Source organism: Sorex araneus, chromosome X (genome assembly GCF_027595985.1).
Source record: "Sorex araneus isolate mSorAra2 chromosome X, mSorAra2.pri, whole genome shotgun sequence".
Classification (NCBI taxonomy): Eukaryota; Metazoa; Chordata; class Mammalia; order Eulipotyphla; family Soricidae; genus Sorex; species Sorex araneus.
Window position 1 is genome coordinate 91,336,580 of NC_073313.1, and position 14,479 is coordinate 91,351,058.

Consider the following 14,479-nt stretch of genomic DNA (forward strand, 5'->3'; position numbering starts at 1 on the left):
TGTGAAGAAGGACTTTTTAATAACAAGCTAGCTGAATGATCATCAATTCTGTCTCCATCTTTCTAAAATAACATTCAGTAGAGAGACTATATTTTTCAATTTTCCTTGAAAGTGTTTTCAGTTTGGCTAAATGTATTCTGCCCAATGAAATGTGAACATATATGATGTATAAACTATACCTATCTCTACCTCATCATTTTTGTTATGTTTTCCCTCATGAAGGCATAGAAGCACATTTTCAAGAATATATAATTGCAAAAATAAATAAATCGGATTTTCAAATCATAACTTAGAGGAAAGTTAAATAGGGCAAGAGTTCAGTCCATTTTTACCAGTAACATAGGATAGAAAGCAGTTTTTTATTTATTCTTAGCATTGAGATCTAAATATTATTTTTCTAGACTGACTCTTATTTATACTGATTAATACAGATAACTATGATATTGTAGATTATAGAACTGTGTTATTAAGGCCCTGTGTCTCAAAAATCAAAACAGACTGGGACTATGAATCAAAACAACTAATAAAGCTCTATTTAGAAACATTCCAAGATTTACGAGAGTCTCTGTTTATTAAAAATTTACACAAGTCAAAGGGTTAAATTCTAATCAATATATAAAAGTGTTTGTGGAAAATAAAAATTTTATAACAGTAAAATAACTCTTTTCAGATGTGGCCAAATGAAGATTATACAAACAATATATGAAAAAAAAATAGATGGAATTCATGCCTATTCGTGAAACTGGATCTATTTATCTGTGATAAAACTTGTTTATTTTTCAGTTTAAAACCATGTATAACATGGTTTTAAAGATGTTGAATGATGAAATAAGAGAGCTACTTATTGTAAGCAGAATTTCACCTTTTAACAAAAAAGAATGAATTTTTACTCACATAATATATACTTATGTCAGTATGTAAATATTGGTTTTGTTCTGTACTCTCTTCTCTCAAAGTATCATGTTGAATAAGTGGGTCATATCTGAGAGGTACTTACAGCTGACTGAAGGGCAAAAAAGAGTAATGGTTATAACCACAGTATGTTTTATATCTTCTCAGATTGGGTATATATCCCTTCTACTACAATCTATAAGTTTAATCAAGACAGGTGGATAAACCTAACAGCAGAAATGATACTGTTCCTATTAGTACAGATCCTAGGAAGATAGTGAGATAACTGGAAGAGTGTGGCAGAGAACATTTTGAACAAAAAATACAACCTAGCATAGTGACATGTAATTCTACCAGAATCACCTTTTTAATATGTGAAGTAAACCCATTTGGTATGGTTTGTAGAGTTATTCCTCTGTTTTAAATATTTCAAGTGTGTTAATTTGAATTCATCCTTGACATTAAAGGCACAGAAGAAATGGAAGCTTTGATGAAGAGAAGATTAGAATAATCTCAATTTCTACTTTAAATACAATATCTATAAAGTAAGAATATTTCAAATGCACTTTAAAACAAATTTCTAACTCTGAGCTGTCACAAAAGATATGCGTGTCTCAGATAATTAGATTTTTGATTTGCAAAACAACTTGAATCTTGGTCTTTGTCCTATTGTTGGCATATTCTTTATCTAATTTTGATTTATTTAACATTTTATTTATTTTTCATAAAACCAGCATTATTTACTCAAACATATACTTAGTGTAGAGTATTGGTCACTGTCTTCCATTTTTATATATAGTTCTCCAGATCCTTCTTCAATCTCATTGAATAAATTGAATAATCTACTCTAATGGTTGCCCACCTATAGAACCTCTAGTGCTATGGCATGACAGCACATATGGGTTTAATTTCTTGGAGTAATTTTACAGATTCTGGCAAATAGGGTGACAGAGAAATATATAGTCCAGATAAAGGGAAAGAATCACAAACCTGGGAATAGATAAAAAAAAATTGAATGAAAAAAAGTGGGTATTGCTAGCAGAACTGGGCTCCAGTTGAGGGTAAGGAACCACCACAATAAATTCTGGAGATGGCAAATGAAAGCTGAAGGAAGTGAAAAATGAATGGATGCTCTTATAAGAAAATGTAATAACCAGAGTCTATTCATGATTGCCTTACTTTTCTCTGATGAGGTGTAGAGTGAGAAATGATGAAAGATAAATTATTAAAGAAAATGAGTAAAAAGAATAGTCAGAACTTGCTTAATAAATGTCAAGAAACAGGTAATTGAGAACATAGAACATTAACTATTGTTAAGTGATGTTTCTTTGGCGTATTCGATATGCCAACAACAGTAGCAACAATTGGCCTCATTCACCTGTCACCAAAAGAGCCCCCAATACGGCAGCTTTAAGAAAGATGAGCAAAGAGAGGCTGAAAAAATTTCAGGGACTAATTAGACTGCCAAAACGAAGAAAGACTAAAATTATTGTCTATACTTTCAACGCACGGACACTGGCATCAGAAGCATCCATTGAGGACCTGATGGTGCAAGCACAGAAGATCAAGTACAACACCATTGGTCTGACTGAAACGAGGAGACATAAATCACATCACGCCATTTTCGACGCTAGAGAAGAATTGTTCCTCGGAACATGCGACAGCAGAGGCGTTGGTGGCGTTGGTGTCCTTGTCAACATGAACTTGGCCATGAGCATCAATTCATTCGAATACCTAACAACCCAAATTGGACAATTATGCTTGAATAGATGTGGCTCACTGCCTGCAGTTTCTATCTTTATCGTCTACGCACCAACTTTCAACTACGATGAAGAAGAAATTGAGAGGTTATTCATGGAACTGGAGAAGTTCTATAAAGAAGACCACACCTTCTACAAGATCATTGTTGGTGATTTTAATGCCAAGATAGGTCCAAGAAGGTCGCCTGAAGAACTCCACATTGGGACACATGGCCTAGAATGAAACAAGCAGGGTGAGAGACTGTCTGAATTCATCATGTCGACCAAGACCATCCAGGGAAACTCACAGTTCCAGAAGGCCAAATCTAAACGCTGGACATGGGAATCTCCCGGTGGACAGTTCCACAATGAAATTGACCACATCATATTCAATCGAAGGTTTTGCCTGACCGATGTCACTGTTGTCCCAAAATTCCAAACGGGATCGGACCACCGTCTCCTTCGTGCGAAATTCTACTTCACAGAGCGGGAAGAAAAGTCTGCAAAATTTAAATCTAAGAAGACAACTTCCAGAATGACCACAAACTGGGAGCTCTTTGGCACTATTGCAGCAACGTGGGAAGATGCCGTCCTTGACAACATCGACAAGCAATATGATCTACTGGTTCAACACCTCCATGTCTGTGCGAAGAATGCCGAGAGTGAGAAAGCCACAAAGACACCTGACTTCGGAAACTCGAGCTCATTCGTCAACATGGTTTGGCACGAGCCTCAGGCAACCACAAGCTAATGTCCGAGCTCACAAAGCTGTGCAGAGAAGCCATTTATGATAATGATTATAATGATAATTAAGAAAATAATAACTTAAAATTACAAATACTTTAATATGATAAGGAACTTTATATTTAATTTTATCCTAACTAGATTTATGATATATATGTTGTAGGCAGAGTTCAGGGTAATAGGAATTTTAGAAAGAAATAATAAGATAGAATTTGACGTAGTTGCCAGTCACCAACTCTTGAGTAACCCAAGGACATGAAGGCACCATCCAGAGAAGAGTGTATCCCCTTGGAAAACAAGAACACAGGTCATGTTAAAATTATGGTAAATACTTGCAAAAGAACTATATTTTTCCATTTGGTTTCATACTAATAATAAAACCCTAAATGGAGAAGATTAGGAAAGCCCTAGCAAACCAAAGGCAAAAGACATGTATTCTGTCCTTCCCACTTCACAAGCATTACAACCTGAATTGTGTATTCTTGTTCTCCGTGTGATTTTGTGTCTGTCTTTTACACACACATACACACACACTACTATTGGTGTATTTGTCTCCTGAAATTATATTTTATGCAAAAAATCTGGACAGGATAAAAGATTGATTTCTTTTTCCTGCTAAGAGCTATTCCTCACTCCAGCCTGAGTCCATTACTCTCCTGGAATTCTGATCATGGGTCTGTTCTCATGCCACACAGATCTAGTGGATTCCAAGCATGGCTTGAAGCCTGCCTGGTGGGTTCATGGGGAGTAAGAATGCATGCTGCATAGGGGCTTGTAATGGACTTTTACCAGTCCTTAATCAATCAAGGCATTTCCTCATGAGACCTAGGTGGGTGAAGCAGAAAACAGAATCACTCTTCTCTAGAGACTAACTGTCTTGCTCCCCATTTCACCCAACTAAATTGTATCACTTGATGAGATAACCAATAGTCAGTTGAATTGCAACATAACTTGGCAGTTACCCCAGAACCCCACCTTTGGGTGGGAGCCATTTCTACCAACTCCAACAATGTTAACAGAAGCTTTTGTATAAAGGTCAAAGTTTGATTTCATTTTCCATTACCTATACTCCTCTGAGAAAACATTTGTACAGCATTTCCTAAAATGTGTCAGATGCCAAATGTGAGATAAGATGATAGAATGGCTCTAAAAACTGGGAATATGAAAATATAAAAGAGTGCTAATTTAGATTCTTGACTGGGAAAGAAATGAAAAAGGGGATGAGCACTGCTATTACATAAGTATATGTAAGTATCCCATGCAGCATTATTACTGTGTTTTGTCAGATACTATAAGGGAAAAAAAGGCAAATGCTGATAACAATTTCATATTTCATTTTAAAACTAGACAAATGATCAATATTAGACTGGAGACGGATAAACAGCTTTGGGCCTAAACCTAGAGATAATGACAGTGTGTCCTCAGTTTATCCTTCCCCAACAGCCTAGAGATGAGGATTTTCATCTTCGTTTTGTCCTTTGCTAAAAAACCAGAGCAGGTGAAAGATCACTATCATAGACAAGGACACTTGTTTTTGTCAAGGTCTATTTGCCTCAGTTTGCCTATTACCCTAAAGTCTAGTTTGTAGATATGATACGTGGAAGGTACCAGCCCACCAAGGAATTTTATCCTGCTGGAGCGATAGCACAGTGGGTAAGACATTTGCCTTGCATGCGTCCGACCCGGGTTTGATTCCTCCACTCCTCTCAGAGAGCCCAGCAAACTACCAAAAGTATCTCACCCGCACGGCAGAGCCTGGCAAGCTACCCGTGGTTTATTCGATATGCCAAAAACAGTAACAGCAAGTCTCACAATGGAGATGTTATTGGTACCCGCTCGAGCAAATCAATGAACAATGAGATGACAGTGACAGTGACAGATTCTGATGCTTACTATTTTGCAACCCACCTGTGCTTCCTTATCTGATTTCTACAAAAAATTCTTATAATTAGTAAGATGGCTGCGTTGAGAACATGAGTCAACCATCTTCCAACCTTATATTTGGTTGCCAGTAAAAGTCTTTCTGCCATATTTTTTGTTGTGTTTTGTTTTGTTTTTTCCTTTGAGACCTTTCCTAGCAACGCTCTGGGGTTGCTCCTGACTCTGTGATTAGGAATCATTTTTGGCAGAGATTTGGGGGCCACATGGGGTGCTAGAGATCAAATATGGGTCGGGTGTGTGCAAGGCAGACTATCTACCCACTGTAATATCACTTTAACCCCCTGAAGAAAAATTTTTTTATTCAAAATAACGTAGAGAGATGTGAAGAGAAATAAATAGTGTGATATATGTTCAAGAGAGAACACAAGCTTCTCCAAAGAGGGGCAAAACAGAGAATGGAAAAATATTCTTACAAAGGTCAAATAAGTTCTCATTCAGAGCCCCTCCTTTGAAAATCATGATTTACCCACAACATATTTGGGGGTGGTACACCTTTAATTTTTACAGGAACTTTTTGAGAAGTTCTGCAACTCAGTTGTTTTGAATATTTTAAAAATAGAACCATTCTCTTAGTTCAGAGAATTGATTGGTACACGTGTAGCTAGTTGTGTCTACACTAGTGACATAAGGGGAAAACGTTAAAAATTATATTATAAATCCAGGTTTGAGTTCCAAGAACTGCATGCTCTACATCTCAGCCAATGCATCTTCCGGCAACAGTGGTTCCAGATTTGAAGTTTCTCTGCTGTCCCTAGACACTCAGGAAAACAAAACAGCACACTGTGCTGACATTCTGCAATCTATATCAAATTCTCTGCCTCCAGCTTGCATGGTTTTTAGTGAACTATCTAAGTGGTTCATCAATGTCAGTGACCTAAAAAAATACTAGAAACACTTGTTTACTAAGTCACAACTAGATAACAGAAAACTTTAGGATTCACTCCAGTTTACATGGAAAAAAAAACCTTTCACATAATTAAGAATACTAGAAGCTGAGTTTTACAAAGACATGTTACTGAAGCAAACTGTTCTCTCCACCTTCACTGCTAACCAACTAAGATAAACAGTAAGAGATGTTTACTTCTAACAAATATGGCCAGTCATTTTGTATAAGCACAATAAGAATAGACATAATTATACAGACTGCTTTAACTTGGGACTTCAGGTTGTGCTTAAATATCCTCTCTGGGCTCAGAAGTTATGACACTTTTCTTTCTCAGGAGACAGTCTCCGCTCATCAGTACTTTGCAGACAGGCATTTGAAGCATCCAGGGAGCAATTTGTCATATTTTCCAAGCTATAAGTCTCAAGCCAGTATTTTAGCTTTTGCAAACACCATTTTTTTCTAAATTTTTCTTTGGGTCAAAGCCTCTCCCCACAACAGCACATTTGTTTAGCTGGGTTACTTGTGAGTCTCTAGTCTCATAAGTCAAACCTAAAATGTACTATCAACCTTTTCTAAATCTGTAGAGGTCCTCCATGTGACAGATATCTTGATTATTAAGAGGAAGGCCAATCTTAGGGCAACTGAAGTGTAAGTTATGCTAATATGCCAAAGGTTTAGTATTTTTGTAAGAATATACTCTCTGCTATTACTATACACATAAAATGCTTGAATTTTGAGGTTAAATAACCTTAATTTCTTAAGTAGTGTTGTCTGGTGTTCCAGACAAAGTCTCAGGAATATAACCAGTTCCTAAATTATCTATTACAAGGACAATTTCTCCTCTTATGTTTGTGCAAACAAGACAATGCCTTGAAGTACAAAACAACATGCTAGAGGTGTCAAGGAGAGAGTAAAGCTAAAGTTTCTGCTTTAGTTATGATAACATTTAATGTAGCTGGTTTCTGTAAATCAAAATTAATTCCCAATTCATCTGTCCCTATGTAAAAAATACTAATACCTAGTTTTTGTAACAGCTCTGCACTTTTGTCTCCAAATCTGTACTCTGGAGCATCTGTCAAAAACCTTTTTGCACTTCTCAGCAAGGCATTGGAGCAATTCTAGAAGACTCAAATGGCTTTAGAATGCTTGCAATTAAAGATATTATTATAACACAATTGTCAAGGAAGTTTACTTAATTGTAACATGCAATTTCTTAAGATATTTAGAATTAACCACAACTTTCAGAGTCTTCACGATTTCCAAATCATTTTAGAATAGCTACATTATTATTCACATATTAAGAAATTTAAGTATTTCTTATTATGTAAAAATTCTCCCCATGAAGCTTTCACATATTAAATAGACTTGAGTCATAAAGTAATTCTTTTTCCATAAAGGTAGAAAGCATATTTACTTTGCCTTTTACCTTCTTAATTTCTTTTTTTCTTTAGTTTCTGAGATGTTTTGTCTCACTGTTATTAAAAGGTTTAACACCTACATGTTACTGGAAATGGATTTATTCCTGAGTTCCTGGGTAATTGACTATTGTGTGAAATAGCTGCATACAAATCTCAGATGCTTAGAAAGTTAAAGTTTATTGTAAAGTTTGAGTATTTGAATCTGAATATCTCCCCCATCCCCAGGCCTCTCCTTTGAGGCATGTGTGAAGTCACTCAGCCTGTCCTTCACTGTCTCCTTCAGACTGTAATATCCTGGCCCTATTGCTGTGCTGTCTGCCCACCTTAAGCATAGGATGGCCTGTTCTTTAAAAAAAAAATTATTAATGAATCACCGTGAGGTACAGTTACAGACTTACAAACTTTCATGCTTGAGTTTCAGTTATACAATGACCAAGTGCCCATCCCTCCACCAGTGCCCATTTTCCACCACCAATGGTCCCAGCATACCTCCCACCACCCCCACTCTGTCCTCACCCCACCTCACCCCACCTCTGTGGAAGAGCATTTCCTTTTGCTCTTTCTCTCCTTTTGGGTGTTGTGGTTTGCAGTAGAAGATTAAGTGACCAGGATGCCTGTTCTTGTCTCTATGCCTTACTCTATTCAGATTCTGCTTTTATACTTTAAAACTGCAGCTTGATCTCTGGATCTTTTGTCCCCTGGCTGTATCTGCTGTTCTGTAATTTGTCATTGGGACTTTCTATTACTATGCCCCTGTGGGTCCTTGTCCCCTTGGGTTTCCTTAGTTTATTGCAGTGGCCAGGGACTTGTGAATGAGCACCTCACTATGGATGCAGACAAACAGCAAAGAGAGTGTTTCCTGGATGATAGCTGCTCTATACCTCCTACTAGCTCCAAGTTCTAACTGCCCTACTATTTGTTTTGGAAAATCCTTTTCAGGGCATTTGAAATTTAGAATAATTAATGAAATTAACTTGTTTACTTGGTACATCTCCCTTCTATTCCCACCTCAACATACAGATTACTATGAAATTATACTTAATTACCTATTTAAAGAGACAATTATTTCAAACATGCAACTGAAACATAGTTTACATAGTTTGGGTTTTTTTTTGTTTCGTTGTTTTTGTTCATTTGTTTCATTGGTCACACCTGGCAATGCACGGGTTTACTCCTGGCTCATGCACTAGGAATTATTCCTAGCGATGCTCAGGGGACCATATGGGATGCTGGGAATCGAATCCAGGTTGTCCTTGTGCAAGTCAAATGCCCTACCTGCTGTGCTATCGCTCTAGCCCCAGTTATGGTTTTTGTGACAAGTTTTGGTAGGATACCTGATGATAAAACAGATATGAGATAATTTAATAACATATAACTTAATTCTCTAGGCAGAATGATTAAACAAAAAGCAGTCTTTAAAAGTCTTTATGATTCTTTCTGTCCTTTGACAAAAGGAATGTTAAAATCTGGCTTTACTCAAAACTACAATATTAAAACTTAAATTTAAGAACCTTATAACAATTCAGTTGTCATATAAAGATTCTGTCCTTAAAACACAATCCTCAAGGCTACATGTTTCTTTTTTTTCCATTCTGTATGGTAACTTTTCTTTATTCTATTTCAAAAACAACCAATTTCTCTTTAAGTCAGAATTCCTTCTTTTACACCAACAGAGATAACTTCATCCATTATCTTTCTTTAATTAAATTATGCTCCTGCATTTAGAGGTTTAAGCTTCTGGGTTTTTTTAAAGTATTCGATGAGATCATATTACTAAACTAAGTTCCTAAAATATTTGGTAAAAATTTAAAAAACAACTTCTAAATAGTTACCAAACCTCAATATTACAATTTTAGCTATATCAGGGTGAAACTTAATTCACTCAGCTTGGAATAATTATACTTCCTGAAAAAATCTATTATTTATCTCTAAATAAATATCTCTAAAAATTGTTACCAACAATAGGAGACCATATATGTCCAAATTTTTATATCATATGTTTTTTGTTTAAATTTATTTATTTTTTAATTAGTGAGTCACAGTGAGGGTACAGTTACAGATTCACACATTTTCGTGCTTGTTTTTCCCTCATGCAATGTTTGAGAGCCCATCCCTCCACCAGTGTCCATTCTCCACTACCAATGAACCCAGTATCCCTCCCACCCTCCCAATCCCATCTCCCCCACCCCACCCCACCTCTGTGGCGGGGTATTCCAATTTGATATCTCTCTCTCCTTTTGGGTGTTGTGGTTTGCAATAGAGATATTGAGTGGCGCAATCACTTAGTGATCGGTACTTATATCATATGTTTTAATCTTTTTACCAATTGAGCAAGTTTACCTGACTTTGAAATTCCACTGGAATTAACAAAAGCAACTCCATTTTATCTTCACAGTAATCCAAAACCTTGTAAGACACTTGGTTACCTTCTGTTTAATAAACTTGACCTAATTCCGATTAACAAATACAGGTAGGATAACATTTTATATGCAATTTTGTGAATCCAGAGACCTCTATGCTATATATTTCAAACTAGAACACTACATAACATATCAGTTTTCAAGAATTTTTTCCCTCACACTGTAAGAATTTTGGCTCAGATATTTTAATTCTGTCAGGAAACAAGCCAAAATAAGTAAGAAATCCAAGCATATTGAGACAAGAAAAATCCCCTAGTTTTCTTTAAATTTATATATCTATAAAGAAAATATCTTATTGTCCATGTTTGTAAAACCAGACAATAGATATTGCTGTGACTTGATTTCAATAGTTTCTGTTTCTGCTTCAAAATTCTTAAGGTTTCTCAAATAATACTTCCATCTGTAACACAAAGAAAGTCTGCTCTGATACAGCTAAGTCCATGCACATAAAAAAGCCCTAGAGCCGGTCAGTTGTGATCTTTTACCTTATTTTCTGTAGTTCTAGTACCCTAAAACTCCTATTTCTTGTTTACCCTCAGGTCAAATGTTTTTAACTTACTACATGTTTTTTAAACTCAAGAGAGAAAGAGCCTCTGGTAGCCACTTAAATCTCAGGGACATTTTGGTGTTACTACAAATGATCATAATACTTGTTATAATTTGATCTCTCATCTTTTAAATTGCTTTGTTAGGCAAGATATTTTTTCATTATTTCTTTATATTTCTATATCCAACAAATCAGTAAACATTGTTTTGGTTATTCTGACAGATCCAATGTTAACTCAAGCCAGGACAAAATGGTTCCCCAAACAGTTGAGGGGTTAAGGTTCATGCAGCCTTGCATAATTAGGTGTGGCCATGCAGATCCCTGACCACTGGTAGAATGAACTGGTTCATCTATGATACTAAAAGGACTGAGCTTCATCCTTCAGCCCTTCCTTGAGTTGAATCACATGCCCCGTTATCTGACAATCACTGAGAGGGGCTCTTAAACCTCCTGAGCTATGTTTGAGAACTACCCATAAAATGGGAAGGAGAAACGCAGTCACTGAGTACATCATTCCATGAACAGGAAAGATGGGTTGTGAATCATCATGAAAGCAGACTTGGTGGGTCTAGATTGCAAGAACAATACCAGAGAAGCAAACCGGTTGTAATACCTGTAACAGGATTGCCAACTCACTGTGTATCTAAAATTCTCACATGAGAGATCATCTATATCTGTTCCTTTCTCTCTGAATAACTTCACTCAGCATGATACTCTTAAGTTCAATCCATGTCGCTACAAGTGACATGATTTTATTCTTTCTTAGAGCTGCACAGTACTACAACTTCTTTATCCATTCATCTGTAGTTGTACATTTTAGCTGGTTCCATTCTCGGCTATTGTACCAAGTGGGGTGATGAACATAGTTGTGTATATATCCATTCAAATTAATGTTTTTGTCTTTTATGGACAGAAGCCAAGAATTGGTATGACTGGATCATATGGGAGTTCTATTCCTATATATATATACATATATATATATAGTTTTTGAGAAATATCCATATAGCTTTCCATAGAGGGTGAAATGGATTACATTCCTGCCAACAGTAGATAAGGATTCCTTTCTTACCAAATTCCAGCCAACACTGTCTTTTTACATTTTTTTTGATGTGTGCCATTCTCAAGGTAGGTCTTTGAGGGAGGAAGATAAGTACACAGGTGGTAGGTGCGATGATGGAATTATACCCAGGAGAAACTGTTATTTATACTATTGTAAATCAAACAAAAATAATAAAGTTAAAATAAATAATCATTAAAAATAAATAAACCTGTGACAAGATGTATCAATCATGCAAAGCATAGCTGTAAGACACCCCCACACTGACCCAAGAAGAAATATACAAAAGCCTTGAGTCAACTGTGCCTGCGGCTGCACTCTTGTGCCAGTATCCAGGTAGAGTCTGCATGTATAATAAACTGAATGCCTCCTCAAATTTCTTTCATGCTGCCTTTCCTTGGTTAGAATTCTGTAACAGTGACCATCCCCCCTCCTTGGGGGAAAAAGACAGGAAATAGAAAGAATTTCTTTATTAATAATTTTAGCTCATCCTTGAAGTTTAGAATTACCATGAGACTTACCAATATTTTCCACGTTTGACAATAGAGTTCCCCAACACAGAAATCAAAGAGATAAGCTTGAAAGAAAAACTGTCCAATCCTCAGATTCAAAGACAAGTCGAAAAATCATAGTATACAATATACAACACAAACAAAACAGAAAACTGAATAAAATACCCAGCTAGTGTCATCACAAAATCATTGATGCTCAGTAGATGAGTAGGAAGTCTCATACGTATCCAGCCAACTGATACCTAAGTCCCTAAAATTCCTAGTTCACCTAAACTCTAATTACGTACAAGTGATCACACACAAGTGGTAATAATGTACCCCCACTATTTCTCTGACTGGTCTGAAGTTGTTTGAGAAGCAGCCAGTGTCAGAAAGGAAAAGAGAAAAGGAGCAGTCTCCAGGGTGAAGAATGCTTTTTTATTTAAGGGATTTTATATAAATGTTTCCCCATCTGAGCATGGCTCATCACAGTAGACTCCATGCCTACCCCAATCACTAAATTAGAACCACGGTGGTCCAGTTCCATTCACTGCAGAGCCAATCAAACAAGAGACATGGTGATAGGTTAAGAAAGATTTTTATGGGCGATGCGCTGGCAAGGTGGAAAGTGGGTGGTTCATGTCCTCAAAGAAATCATGTTCTCTGTAGGATCACACGAAAGGGTGCTTATAGGGAAAGTCTAAGGAAGAAACTGTGTGTTGTGGATAACTATATGCAATAAAAACCACTTCATGAATTGGTTCCCTAAGGCACCATGTCTAAACTGCAAACCTAAACAAGGAAGTAACTAACGAGTGAAGTTTTGAGTAGAAGCTTAATCTGAGAATAGGCTGCTCGTCGTTTAGGCTTGTGGCTTAGTGACAAAGACTGTTGTCATTGTCTAATATTTATTTTTGGCCTGGTTTGGTTTCAATGATATTGTTTCATATTCAGGAACAGAAACACTTTACTTACAGACTCTTGATCAGGAGCTAGATTGAGCACTCTGGAGACCTGGGTTCAATTCCTGGCATTGCCAAAATAAAAATGAAGTCCAAGGAAATTAGATCTACAACAGAAATTTTTCTTTCATATATTTGACTCTGATTAATGGTCATGGAATGCCAACCAATTTAAATACCTATGCACCTACACATGTTATTAAAAATTCGATCATGCATTAATCATAAATTGTTCTTTGACTTTTATACTCCACACAGACGTTAAGTCCAAGAATGAATATTTTACTATAATTATCAGAACAGTGAATGAATTCTCATTATTAAACTTAGAAAATTTGACTTTTCCCTAGATATCTAGAAAACCATTTAATAAACACATTCAAAATTCGGTTCCCAGCGAAAAATTTGTATTAAGACTCAATAATGTAGCTTCAGCTTTTCCCAGGTACAGAATCTCACTGGAACCACAGGAGAGATATTATTTTGCCTGAAATAATTTTTCTTTAATATATTCCATTATATAGCTTTAAAAGTTTGAGTTACCACAAACCTCATAAAAAATTATTTTGAGATTTTCTTTTAGTTTGCTTTAATCTTTATCCCTAAAAGCAAGTTTGTCTTATATATCTATATTTGTGGGACATTTTTAGTTTTAGAATATGTGACTCCAAATTGTATCCATATTAGTCAAAAACCTTCTGGGACCTAGTCATTATTTCTTTTCTGTCAACATAAATTCATTAAGATTAATAAATACAGACAGAGTACATGTATTATACATGATTTTTATGAATTTAAAGAGAGCATGTTTCTTTCTCGTATTTCCCATAAAATGGAGGAGGAATTTTCCATTCACCCTCCATTTTATTTGAGGTTCTGTGATTTTCAAAAGTGGTAGTTTGATGTGTGCAGTATTCCAAATCCATGCCCATAACAACATTCACAATATTAATGGTGGAAGAGTGCCCACTTCTGTCCACCAGTGACCCAGGGACCCTTTTAAGATTCTTTCACTGCTAGATAAACTCAGTTCTGTATAGAAGCACTCCATTTCTATGCATCAACTAAGGTCATTTCTTGCTCCCTTACTATGTTTTTTGTATCACACATATGAAAAAGTTTATTCTATATCTGTATCTCTCCTCTGACTGATGTCACTCAACAACATCAAACCTTATAATTGTCTTGTAAAAACAAATAGTATGATTATATCTTTCTCAGGACTGAATAATATCACATTGTGTGTATACCCATGATTTTTTTAAAAATTTGGTCATCAATTATCGAATATGTGTTGCTTCCAAATCCTGACATATTGTGAATAGTGATGCAATAGTCTTTTTGAAATAGTTTTCTTTGAGTCCTTAAACTCACTGTTGAGAA